The following is a 14407-nucleotide window of genomic DNA, read 5'->3' on the forward strand; positions in this document are numbered from 1 at the left end:
CAAGATAATAAGAGGACGTTAAAAACTACCTACCCACTTTGAAACTCAGTAACTATTCTATACACAGTTAAAACTTAAGACTTTAAAGTCAGATCTAGTATGTGTGCCTGGCTATCATTTATACAAGATAATAAGAGGACGTTAAAAACTACCTACCCACTTTGAAACTCAGTAACTATTCTATACACAGTTAAAACTTAAGACTTTAAAGTCAGATCTAGTATGTGTGCCTGGCTATCATTTATACAAGATAATAAGAGGACGTTAAAAACTACCTACCCACTTTGAAACTCGGTAACTATTCTATATACAGTTAAAACTTAAGACTTTAAACTCAGATCTAGTATGTTTGCCTGGCTATCATTTATACAATATAATAAGAGGACGTTAAAAAGTACCTACCCACTTTGGAACTCAGTAATTATTCTATATACAGTTAAAACTTAAGACTCTAAAGTCAGATCTAGTGTGTTTGCCTATCATTTATACAAGAGAATAAGAGAACGTTAAAAACTACCGACTTGCTTTGTGACTTAGTAACTATTGTATACATATTTACAATATTAAGACTTCAAAGTCTGGTCTTCTATGTTTGCCTAGCTATCATTAATACAAGAGAATAAGAGTACATTAATAACTACGTACTTACTTTGTGATTCTATACATATTTACAAGGCTGAGTCTTTATAGTGAGGTCTAGTATATTTGCCTGGCTATCATTTATACAAGAGAATAAGGAGACATTAAAAGCTACCGACTTACTTTGTAGCTATTCTATATATATTTACAATTTAGACTTATCCTTAACCTATGTATGCTTACATACCATTTAAATTAATAATTAATAAATTACATAAGTCAAGTCGAGCTAATAACAATTATAATTAAATAGTACTAAACTAATCACAACAATCAACATAAACCTATAGAACACAAAAGGAAAACTCTAGGGACGGAATGGGCAGCAACAATGGAACTGCAAAGACTCTACTACTCTCAAAGTCGAACAAAAAATAAAATGAAAAAGTTGTGTCGCTTCGAGTGAAAACATTTATCATTGAGTTTTACGACAATCTTGAGATAACAAAATCAAGTACTATAATCAACGAAATGGCAAACTTGATAACAATAAAATAAACAACAAATATAAAAATAATTAAATAGAAATTAAGAACTGCGCAATCTAGTTGATCTATAACTTAAACCTTTGGTGACTTTACTTTGGATCAAGTTTTCCGTTTCTGCTGCCTTTGGTCTCGAATCAACATTGTGTATTCTTCTATTAAAATTGATGCACCATTGTCTACCGTGCATTTTTATAACGTAATGGAAAAAAGCAGTTAAAAAATTTTTCTTGTGTCGCGAGCAGGTAAACCAAGCTGTATTAGTATTTTTCTGCAAAATTGAGAGTAATTCTGGGTAAACGTAAACATAGCAAATTTGTGGCAAAAATTTATCGATTAAGTAAATACTCTCCCATGCTAATGAACTAATGTTTTTTGAAGGATAATAGAGTGTTTGTTTTTCTAAATTATATTCTCGATTAGCAATTAACGTGTGAAACGGTTGAACATCTGTAGACAACAATGCATCTTTACAAAGGTCGCAGTCAACACACTGCAATTTAGGCAACAGGCAGCGACAAATTGCACCAGCGATGTATGACACACTATTGGTTTGCATAACATTTTCTTATGGGATAGAGTCTATTAATTCACAATTAATCACAATTACCTCGGAATCGATATTGTTAGAGACTGTCTGTCTGTTACGTTGTACCAAATTTGTCAAAGTTCCTAACATTGCATCATCATCAGTGGCGCAGTTTGTGTATAATGATTTTCCAGATGAGATGTTATTGATCAACAACGTTTTGTAGGCTGAGACAAAGTGGGTGCAATCCGGATTGGTATTGAAACCACCATGAGCTCTAATCTGCCCAAAAAAATTTTCAAGTGGATCTTGATTTAAACGTCTCAGATTTAAGAATTTCACTCCCTCTAATCTAGACAAATCAGTCCATAAATGCTTAATGCTTTTAATGTCGTGTACAAAATGTTTAAGGCTAATAGGGTTACTTTCCCTAGGATCTGAGGCATCAAATCTCATTGAATTTATTTTCTTCACAGCATTATTCCAGAAAGAAAAGTGTTCGGAATTTAATGTCAAAGCTTGTTGCAATTTACCTCGAGTATGGCCAAAACAATTCAGACTATCGAACAAATCATTCATAAATAGCAAAAGTTCTGCTGTGAACAAACCGTTTTCAATGTCCACTCCAGGTACAGCATATCCGTGTTCTTCTTGTACAAAAAGTAGTGACTTCATGTATAGATCCAGAGACGTGGCCACCTGTCTGCTGAAAACCTGAGCTGCTAGTTTGACCTGAAAAGTGAAATTCAGATTGTTTTTTATTAAGGTCATAAAATAAAAACATAATTAATACTTATATACTTCCTATTCTAGAAAAAATTAAAATATTTACATATAATTTTTCTAAAATAGGAACATAACTATTTTTCTTCATTATCTTTATTCATTTTAATTTCATTGACAGGTAAGGACAATCTTTTAATTGTGCATTTCAATAAATTTTTCTTCTTAATTAAAGTCTTTTGGATTCAATCTCATGCTGAAAACTAAATCTTCACTAAGGATTTGTTTTTATAACAACATATCTGCAGCACATAAAATACGTAAAATTCAAGATAATACCATTTCAAAACGTAAAACCCGACACATCAATGAAACCGTCGCAGTGTATTTTGACCTGAAAAATGGACTTGCTTTTTTTATTCGCCTATTCGATAGAGAAAGTTATGCAGAAACCAAGAAAAGGACTCCCGTGTGTCAACTTTGTGTATTAATGAAGATATAATGGTGGTTCCAGCCTGGGTGTTCTGGGTAAAGGATACTAGTCCTGAGTGGTTTTCTTTGCTCAGTACTCATAGTACAGGAAAATCCCTAGCTGGAGAACAAGTAATTGGTATGGTTAATGTAGACAGTGGTGTTACCAGCGATCGGAATTGAGGTAGTTAAATAACTTAAACTTCGATTAAACGTAAAAAATAATGTGGACATTCCCTTCTATAAATCCCGGAACTTCTCGGTGATTATATTTGAAAAGGCGTATTATTTATAAAAATGTTTCAAAAAAAATATTATAATAGTCGTGTTTCTATAGGTGCGTAATGCAAAAGATTGTACTAGTACATTTGCGACAAATTATTTCCTATTGAAAATTTACTACATATTATTATCTCAAAAAATAATATAGTTGCGTTTACATAGGTTTTTACAAAAAAAAATTCAAGACAACTTTCCACTTTGCACACATATTTCGCTGTAGAAGATTCTTTCACACGTACGAGAACAAGTTAAAAAAACAAACAATAGACACCTTTGCCTTTATTAAATCTTGGCGGTGTAGTATAAGAATTGTTATTGTTAAGCACCATGTATTTACATCTATGTTATAACTTATTATATGCAGTTTTAATCAAGCATCGAGTTGTCCCATTCGTCTCCGTCTTACGCTCTCCCTACATGGCGACTCTGCCATTTTTGGGATATAGCTAGTTCCCGGTTACAGTTTGGCTCAACGGACTTAAAATGTATATTATTTATTCTAATCGACACTTAGCTCACACGGACGTAAACGTGACGTTTACGTGGACGTAAATTTTAGTGCAAAAAATGTGTAACTCAAAAATACCTGAAAAACCGGAAGTCACCGCACAAGTCGGTGTTAACAACCAAATTAGAAACAATCATATCGTGACCAATGTTGGAATCATTTCGTGGTCCATGGTGGCAATTATTATAATACTGTTAATGGTTGGAGCTATCGTTATGATCCGGTATTGTGTGAAGTGCTTCAATAAAAGAGTGCAGCGAGGCGTTGATGCAGGTATAATACGGTTAAACAAAATGTAAAAAGGAGCGAGCATTCCTTGTAACGACGACGACCCCGATTCCTTATGAAGAAACCTGAGTCGCAAGATGTTCCTGTCACGAAGCAAATTGCTTTGATAAACCAGTGTACTAGTGAGTGAAAACCCCATTCAATATCAGTGTAAGTGTGGTGAAAATTATGAAAATTTAAGTGCGAAAAAAAAATTTTTTTTATTAAACAGTTATACTACATTATAATACGTACATTATAGACTTTAAGTATATAATATGAATAGTATCAAAATATAGGTAAGTGCGATTTTATGTATGTCAGAATATCTGGAAAATTTAAATGAAGAACTTTCAATGGTTAGAACCTACTTAATTAAAATTCGACCTAAAAGACGATGTGGAAAAATAATTGAAACGAAATTGTAGAGGCAAACGAATTATTAGAACAATATAATACTTATATAGATGCTATTACTAAGGTATATCATTTAAAAAGTAAACAAGAAAAAATTTTAGTTGATAAATATTGTCAGGATACCTCACTGCACTTAAAGTTATTGTACAGTGAGGTAAAGAATCTTTGCAATATAAAAAAAGAAAGTAAAGAAATAATATTAAAAATGGCAACGTTCGATCTGAAGGTCGCGTTAAGTCTTCTGCCAGTCATGACTGACAAAGAAGAAAATACGAAAGAATTAATTGATAGTATTGAGTACTATGCTACTACCTTAGATAACGAATCGAATAAAAAATTAATTTCTTTTATTTTAAAAACCAGGCTGTCTCAATCGGGTAAGCTAAAATTATCTAGTAAATACGAGAATATATCAGAATTACTGACCGATGTGTGCAAACAATTATTACCAAGAAAATCAGCATCGGCTATACAAAAGAAACTTCAAACATGTAAGCAAAATGAACGCTGTTGCTGATTTTGGCAAGGAAATTTCTGAATTGTTCGCGGATTCAACTATTACCCAATCGGACGGAAATTCTGATCATTATAATGTTCTGCGCCCGTTAAACGAAAATTACGCAATTAAACGGTTTGCCGACGGGCTTAGAAACCGTAGAACAAGTACAATAATTGCAGCGCGTGATTTTAATACACTAAAAGACGCTATTCAAGCAGCGCAAGATGAAGAGATCACGACAATTTCCTCAGCGTATGTAATGGGCATGTCCGCTCAACCCCGTGGATTTACACCCCCCCACCGAGCAGCGAAAGCGCGCGGAGGACACAGAGGATACGCGCGAGGGCAGTCCGCCGTAAAGGTAAATACACCAAATTATTATTACAGACGGCCACAGAACTCTTATCACCCAAGAAACCCAAGAGTGTTTTCTCGTGGAAACTCGTACAGGGATAGGTATCAGGGCAATCGCCGTCAATTATCCCATAGGAATGTGAACTTTATATCCACGACAGGTGACCCCTGCATGGCAACGTAACGTGACCGTGATGAATCAGAGCAAGCAAACGCGTCACATTTGAATCATTTTTTTCGAGTATGACTATGTATTTATGTGCAACAGCTTATGTAAAGTATGTATTAATTTGGACAGGCATGAACACAACAAAAGCGAATGGCTAATCGACACCGGCGCTTCGATTTCAGTTGTCAAGCACGATAGAGTAAAATGTTTTCGCATTCCATTCCACAAAGAAAAACTTTAGGTCAACGGCGTTGGTGGAAGCGTACAGTCAGAAGGATATATTTATTTACAGCTCAAAATTGATACCTACACTATAAAACATAAATTTTATGTATTTGATAAAATGCCATTCAAAACTGATGGAATTTTAGGGCTAGATTTTTTAACAAAGTACAAAGCAGTTGTAGACTTCGAATTAAATGAATTAAGAATTTGTAATTTAGAGAGACCTGTCACATTACCCATTACTTACTTGAAACAAGATAGTTCATATTTAACAATTCTAGCAAGAAGCGAATCAATTCATTATGTGGACACGAAGTTAAAACAGGAATGTGTCATTAGTTCTCAAGAATTATGTCACGGAGTATACATTGCTAACATTATAGTACAGCCGCATAATGGTAAGGTACCTTTTAAAATAATGAATACACGAAATGAGGATGTAATTTTGAATTATTTTAATTTAAACGTTTCTAAGTTAAGTGATTATTATTTATGTCACTTTAATAAGTCGAAGATGAACGCAGAGAGGGTCAAGTCTTTGTTTTCTTTACTAAAATTTGAAAATCTAAATGAGGAAGAACAAAAGTCTATTGAAAACATTTGTGCCAAATTTCCAGACGTCTTTCACGTACCAGGAGATAAATTGACAACGATTTCATTATACGACCATACTATTGAATTAAAGCCACATACTACTCCTGTTTACGTAAAGCCGTATCGTTTACCACAAAGTCAAAAATCGGAAATAGATAGAGAAATAAAAAGTATGCAAGCCGATGGAATAATAGAGGAATGTAGGAGTGCCTGGTCGAGTCCATTGTTACTAGTACCTAAAAAGCTAGATTCAACGGGTATTAAAAAATGGCGTGTAGTAATTGACTACAGAAAATTAAATGAAAAAGTTCAAGATGACAAGTTTCCTCTGCCAAATATTTCAGACATTCTAGACTCGTTATCTGGTGCAATGTATTTCACTACTTTAGATCTCTATCAAGGATTTTATCAAATAAAATTAAATAAAAACAGTCGACAATACAATGCATTCACAACAACCAAAAATCAATATCAAATGACTAGATTACCAATGGGACTAAAAACTAGTCCCAATGCGTTTTCTAGAATGATTACGATTGCTATGTCGGGATTTAATTACACCCTAAACAGCCTATGGAAATAACCAGTACGTCAAGTTATGCATTTGAAAAGATTTATTTAGACATATTTGGTCCTCTGCCTACAGATAATTTTTTTGCCGGTCATTCTTACTTTCTCACGTTACAGTGCGAACTATCAAAGTTCATAGAGGCATATCCGCTACACACAAAAGATGCTAAATCGGTTGCATCTGCTTTTATAAATAATTTTATTTTGCGTTTTGGCATACCCAGGGAAATTGCAACAGATCGTGGATCTGAATTCATTTGAAACACAATGGACGAAGTTTGTAAACTATTAAAAATTAAGAAGCTTACTTCAACATCGTACCACCACCAGTCCATAGGAGCGCTCGAGAATACACATAAGACTATAGGTGCGTATTTACGTATTAATTGCCTTAACCGAACATGTTCGTAAAGCAGCTGGCTGTCGTTCTGGTGCTTCGCGTACAATAATACGGTACATACAGAGACAAGGTACACGCCGCATGAACTGGTATTCGGAAAGTCGTGCAAATTGCCGAACAATTTAAATTCCGGTATAGATCCTTTATATAACTACGATAGTTATCCACATAAATTAAAATATAGATTACAGGTTGCACAGCAAGATGCAAGGAAAAACTTATTAGGAAATAAGTTAAAACGGAAGAAGGCCTATGACGTATATGTTAATCCAGAGACGTACACTAAAGGTAATTATCTGCTACTTAAAAATGAAACAGGCAACAAAATAGATAGTACATATTCGGGTCCATTTTTAATTAATGAAGATTTAGGATGTAATGATAAATAATAAGGAAGAAATAGTCCACAAAAATCGCACAAAACCTTATATTATGTAAAATACATAAGTAAAGTAGGTACCCACATAATCAATTTAAGTACCTTATTGTATGCAAAATAATAATTATTATTATAAAATTAATAAAAATAATATATTGCTTTTTGACTACTAAACAAAATAAAATGTAACTAACTATATTACCCTTTGTAACTATGCTATAAGAAAATATATGTATAAGTATTTGTTTTGTATAACGATAGAAATAAAATAGAAATTATATAAATTTTATTTTATTTTTGTAACAGGGAAAGTGTAGTATAAGAATTGTTCTTGTTAAGCACCATCTATGTTATTACTTATTATATGCAGTGTTAATCAAGCATCGAGTTGTCTCATTCGTCTCCGTCGTACGCTCTCTCTACAGCGGTTCTACAAAGAAGTAACTTCTTTCTCTTTCATACAGCATAAAAAGCAGTAACTGCTACCTCTTTCACACAGTACGAAAACAAGATAAGATAAACAATAGAAACTATTGCCGTTATCAAATAGCGTTTTCTATTGTTTGACATCTTGTTTTTACCATTTTGTTATTTAATATAACTGGAAATGCTAGGACTGCTCAACAATGTCGGTTTTATTTCAGACACATATCTTCCCAGGCAGTGTTGGGCGTTAATCAATTATATTTCAATCTGAAATTCAATCAGATTAAAAAATCAATTCAATTGAAATCAATTGCAATTGCGACGTGTCGCAATTGATTTGATTGCAATTGATTTTAATTGCAGTTGATTTCAATAGAATTGATTTTAATTGCAATAATTTTTTTTAGTTGTTCGAAGAAACAATTGAAACCAACAATTAAAACCGAAACTACCGAATAAAAGTGTCATTACGAATATGGATTAGGGGGTGGGTTAGCGCTGGGTTAGATAGTGGGCTCACCCACCCCCTCACCCACCCACTCACTCAAAATCGTGTCCGCCATCTTGGATTTAGAAATGAGTGCCATATTTGTAATGAGCACCCCAAAATACCTTGAAAACGATACCCAACTTGCCATTATTTCAAAACTCGTGCCCGCCATCTTCGATTTAGAAATGAGTGCCATATTCGTAATGAGCACCCCGAAATACCTCGAAAATGATACCCATATTGCATTTACTTGAAAAGTCGTGTCCGCCATCTTGGATTAAGAAATAAATGCTATATTCATAATGAGCACCTCCAAATCCTCGAAAACGATACCCAACTTGCCATTATTTGAAAAGTCGTGCCCGCCATCTTGTATTTAGTAATGAGTGCCATATTCGTAATGAGCAGCCCCAAATACCTCGAAAATGCGACCCAACTTGCCATTATGTGAATAATCGTGCCCGCCATCTTACCTTCTAACACACTTCCTAACTCAAACTTTAGGTAAATTAACTCCCTTAATTCTGTAGCAGTAGGACGTGTGGATTCTAAACCTGCGATAGAAGGATGGATTTCGATATCATTACTAGCACAATGTAGTCCACGCCGAGTGTGTAATGGAAGCTATAACAACAAATAATCTATTTTCGCTTTGTATAACAACCTTTGATATAATTTCTAAGGATATAAGCACTCACTGTATATATACAACAAAAGATATAACAAAAAAAGGCATAATTTCAATGTGTATAATGAACCTTCAGTATAACAAACATTACATATAATGATTAAGTGATATAAAAAACAAATGGTATAAGAAGTACCAGTATAATGTATTAAATAATATAACACAATATTTCGTTTTAGGAATAGTTGAAGCACCCTATATTATATTGATAAGAATTTTTATTTAAATAAATATACAATCGCAAAATACAATTGTGTTTGTATTGCTTTAAGTGCTTTTTGTGTTAAAAAATATATTTATTAAAACTTTAAATAGAATATTTAGTTGCATATACTATTGCTAACCTAACCTAAACTCACAGGAGGAGGTCGAACTAACTAGCAAATGCAAACAAATTCTGTTCTGGCACTTGTCTGCCACTGCCGCGGCACGCTCGCTGCGTTCTTTCAGCTCGCGCAGCTTTATCATATACTAACGTAAACTAAGCCCACAGGAGAAGGTCGTACCAACTAGCAAATGCAAACAAATTCGGTTCTGGCAGCTTTATCATATACTAACCTAACCTAAACACACAGGAGGAGGTCGAACCAACTAGGAAATGCAAACAAATTAGGTTCATTTTCCATTGCACCTGAACACCACCGGAATTATATTAATAATACATTATACTCAGTAAATGTTATATCTGAAGTGTTTATATAAAATGAACATTATGACATAGGTATATTAGATTGAAATTTGTTATATCAATTGTATATTATACCCCATGATCTTTATACCATGCAAGAATATGTCAAATGTCTGTATACCATAAATTAATTATATCTGTTGAACATTATATTAACTAAAAATATGTCATTTGTTATATATTACAAACTGCACCCGTCCACGCCATTTATTATAGGAATCCAAAGAATTTGAAAAGTAAGTAAGATATGACTTTGTACTAAAAGACCCTTAGTTTTGAAAAAAAGCAAATTATCTACTAAAATCTTAATAATTTACCTTCATCTTGTCATATGATTGAGGATTAAGATGCTTGTCAGTCAGTTTAATGGAGCGGGCTTTCCCTGCCCTGCCGTCCACTCTGTACAGCTGCTCCAAGAAGTTCCATTGGGCTCGTGCTCGTTGTCCGTCAAGTAGGAGATCCTTTTTCTGGAAATTGTTACGAAAACATTTTAATAAATGTGGCACATCAAAAATATGGTAGATCACATTGTTATTAATCTTATAGAATATGTTATTTGGATCAGTGCTATTGTTTTGTAATAATTCAGCATGAGTATCTGCTGTCAATGATTTTATGGTTGCAACATTGGCCGAGCCTTGATCACTCACAGTGGCTCGTACACAAAAACCAGTTTTGAAAACAGCAATAATTATTTCTTTAACAATGTTCTTTAAGGTAAATGTTTTAACTCCATCTCTAGCAAAATAAAAGGCAACTGGAAATTTCCATCTACTAAACAGGTCACGTAACATAAATACTAATGCCTTGTCTGCTACATTGGAACTCCTTTGTCCAGAGCCAAGATCTTCAAATCCCTCAATTACCCCAGTGTGAAAATTAAAATGTAAATTTTTATTAATGGCCATTTCATCAAAAAGTAAAACACATTGTTTATCTTTCTCTGACTTGCCTAAGGCAGCATCAGCCAAATGTTGAGAAATAAAATCATTGACTCCAGGTCGCAACGGGACATTAGTCAACAATGAATTTAGCGAGGACTTGGATGGTAGAATAAAAAATTTTCTCAAATGAGCATAACATTTTGGACTTAACTTTGATAAAGAAAGTGAAAATATTTTTTCATCACTGGTGTATCTGCGGCCGTGAGGTTTCACACCTGTTAAACAGAGCTGTGAATCTATTAAAAGCTTTCCAAACTTGTTCAAAGATTTATATTTTTTGATGAATTGTAATGTGTTAGGACAACTAATTAGATTGGATTTGCGCTTTATGTTATAGTACTTACTTTTCCACAAGCGTATCTTAGATTTTAACATTTTATTGTTATCACGCAAAATTTCTTTCCGGGGTGTTACTTCCGATGGCAATAAGCGCACTCTCCTAACTATATCATGTCTAAGACTACGGACCACTTTAGAATGTGTACGAACTGGGGTAGTCAGGACAGTGTGAGAATCTTGTGTAACACATTCATGAGAAAACAATGAAGGTTGTATACTAGAGGGCCCGGGGTCGACACCATGTGATTGCACATTATCTGCCTGAGAATCAATTAAAAAAGGTTGAATACCAGAGGTCCCGGGGTCGACACCATGTGATTGAACATTATCTGCCTGAGAATCAATTAAAAAAGGTTGTATACCAGAGGGCCCGGGGTCGACACCATGTGATTGCACATTACCTGCCTGAGAATCAATTAAAAAACTAGATGGTACAGACATACTCGGATTACTAATATCATAAGACAGATCGTCAGTGGGAGTTAAATGCAATATAGGTATCGCATCTTTTGTCAGTTTATTTTGTTCGTTTATATGTTCAGGATAAAAATGTTTAGGGCAGAATCGACAATTTTGAAGTTTCATTGGTTCACGGTCATAGTTTTCCAAAAATGGGCATGCTTTCTTCCATGCCTCCCATCGTGTTTTATCGGTGTATGGAGCAAGAAAAAGTTAAAATCCTTTCGTCGACTACTACACCCCGGAATAGCGCATCTGTGAGACATTTTAGAATAAAATAACGAGCAAAAATGTATATGGAATGGAAAATAACACGCGCACGGGTATAGCTATTTAAACCGCAAATAGACCAGGATAAAACAAATAGTTATTGTGAATTATGTAGTTTGATGATTAGATAATAAAATAAGACTTAGCCATATCGTAGTTATACAAATCCGTCACGATGAGCACAGTAAATCACAACACAAAACAAAATGACGACAAAATTAGACCATAGCCGCCATGTTTTCTTCCACTTTCCTTCCGAGTGACGTTAGACTGACATATGAATAAAAGTGTGTAACACACACACACATTGACACAACAGCATTTCCTAATAGAAAGAGAAAAAAAAGTTGGTGAAATGTACAGTTCCATGAGTGCAAGAGGAAGGGATAAGTCGGCTAACGAGCGGCTAACGAAACAAACCGAATGTCCTCGGTTGAGTGGGGCTGTCCAGAGCCTCGTAACTATTAAATAGGTTGACAGTTGGCATTTTTTTTCCCTTCGTTCCGTTTGGAACAGGCGAAGGTCAAAGACCACACTGCCTAGTCATTAGTTTCTTAAATATGTTTCGATTGAAGTTGACATTTTTTAATTTGTTGTTTTTTTTTAAAGAAGAGTTTTAACGGCTTTGGCATAATGCGATACAGCCTATTCTTTATTTTCTTTTCTTCATTTTGGTTTCACTTTCAACAGTTGCAATCGTTATATGACATCAAAAGTGGAAATGATATAACTGTAAATTTTACAACTTCATAATATTTTACGTTTTCTAATAGAGATGGCAGGAGGCGGGAAATTTCTTCCTCTTCATAAATCTTCATTAGACCATCTACTAGCAATAACCTTTGCACGTTGAAGGTAGGACAATGCAGAATGAGATGATTTAAATTTACAGCAGCTGAATCACTGTATTCGCATCGATCAGAGGATCCTGATTCGTTTTTAAGAGCTGGAAACTTGCCATGTCCAAATAACAATCTGTTCATCGTTGTAATGAATTTTCTAGAGGGTGACTTCCATTTGAAATACTAAACTTTAGGTGGGATTTTTTTTTTAAATTTGAGCGTACCACTTCCTTTCAAAATTTTTGGAGATCAAGATCTAGAGAATGGAAAAAAAATAATCTTTAATTTGCGGCTGGCATTGACATTGGCCATTTGGCAGTCATTCCACAGACTAAGGAGAAGTCGTGTCGTTCATTCATCAACTTTTTATTGTCATCCAAAAAAAAAATGACTACAGTTCTTATAATTTTTTTCCATCCTCTAAGCTAGCCTTTCCCAAAGTGGGCGATATCGCCCCCTTGTGAGCGCTGCAGGCCTGAAGGGCGGTAAGAGACCCAGAAAAAAAATAATGGGGGCGTTGTGTAGAGGCTTAGGGGAGATTTGTAATTTCATCTAGGATGAATCTTATGGTCATATTCGTGAACTCTACTCAATGCTCAAGTCAGGACTTGAGTATGATTTAAAGCACTAGAAATTACACTCAAGTCCTTGCGTTTAGGGTCGTATTTCCAGTGCTTGAAATCATACTCAAGTCTGCTCAAATCCTGACTTGAGCATTGAGTACAGTTCTGGAATACGTGACTCAAGTATCGCCGTGATCATCAATCAATGAAGCATTGCTTGAGCATTGATTCAAGTCATTGAGCATTTCGTTTATTCTTGAATAGTACTCAGTGCTGTACTCAGCTAAACTACACTCAAGTTTGAGTTGGGATTATCCATGGTTCTATGCGATTTTCGTTCAGTCATTTGTATTTGTCTATCAATACTTGATTGTATCGCCTCAGTTCTCTTTGCCTTTCATTATAGGAATAATTTTAACATTGTTAAAATCAAATACGTTACGCTGAAATTAACTATTGGAAATGAAAATTATTTATTACGCTGATTGAAAGAGATATGAAAAAACTTAAGGCTCATTTAGATGGAGAGAGTTTCTCGTCTCGAAGATGCGATTATCGAAAGAATATAAAAAACTTTCCTCATCTAAACATTCGCGATTATCGCCCTTCCACGTGTGCGATAATCGCCTCGCCTTTGCATATTGAACGTCTCCGTGTAAACAGAACTTAAAAGCAAAAATCGTATTTCGAATTTTTGTGCCAGCCGTTTCTACCATGCGTGCAGTGCGCGTGGGTGTTTTGATTATCACTGCTTTTATAAGACAATAATTAATGGAATGAGAGCGAAAAAATTTTTTCAAATAATGGGGAGTGAGTGGGGAGTGAGTGAGAGAGTGAGTGAGGGGAGTGAGTGGGGAGTGAGCGGGGGCTGAGTGAGGAGTGAGTGGGGAGTGAGTGAGGAGTGTTTATTACGAATTTACGGATTAATAGAAATTACGAATATAGCATTTATTTCTAAATCCAAGATGGCTAACACGACTTTTCATGTAAATGCACTTTTCAATAAATACTCCTCACTCACTCCCCACTAACTCCCCACTCACTCCCCACTCACTCACGCACTCACTCACTCACTCATTCACTCACTCATTCTTTCACTCACTTACGCACGCACGCACTTACTCACTCAATCACGCACTCATTCGCCCTATAAATTTATCATAATTGTCAGATTTTGTTTGTGTCAG

Source organism: Hyposmocoma kahamanoa, unplaced genomic scaffold, assembly GCF_003589595.1.
Source record: "Hyposmocoma kahamanoa isolate Upper Pololo Valley unplaced genomic scaffold, ASM358959v1 98330, whole genome shotgun sequence".
NCBI classification, from domain to species: domain Eukaryota; kingdom Metazoa; phylum Arthropoda; class Insecta; order Lepidoptera; family Cosmopterigidae; genus Hyposmocoma; species Hyposmocoma kahamanoa.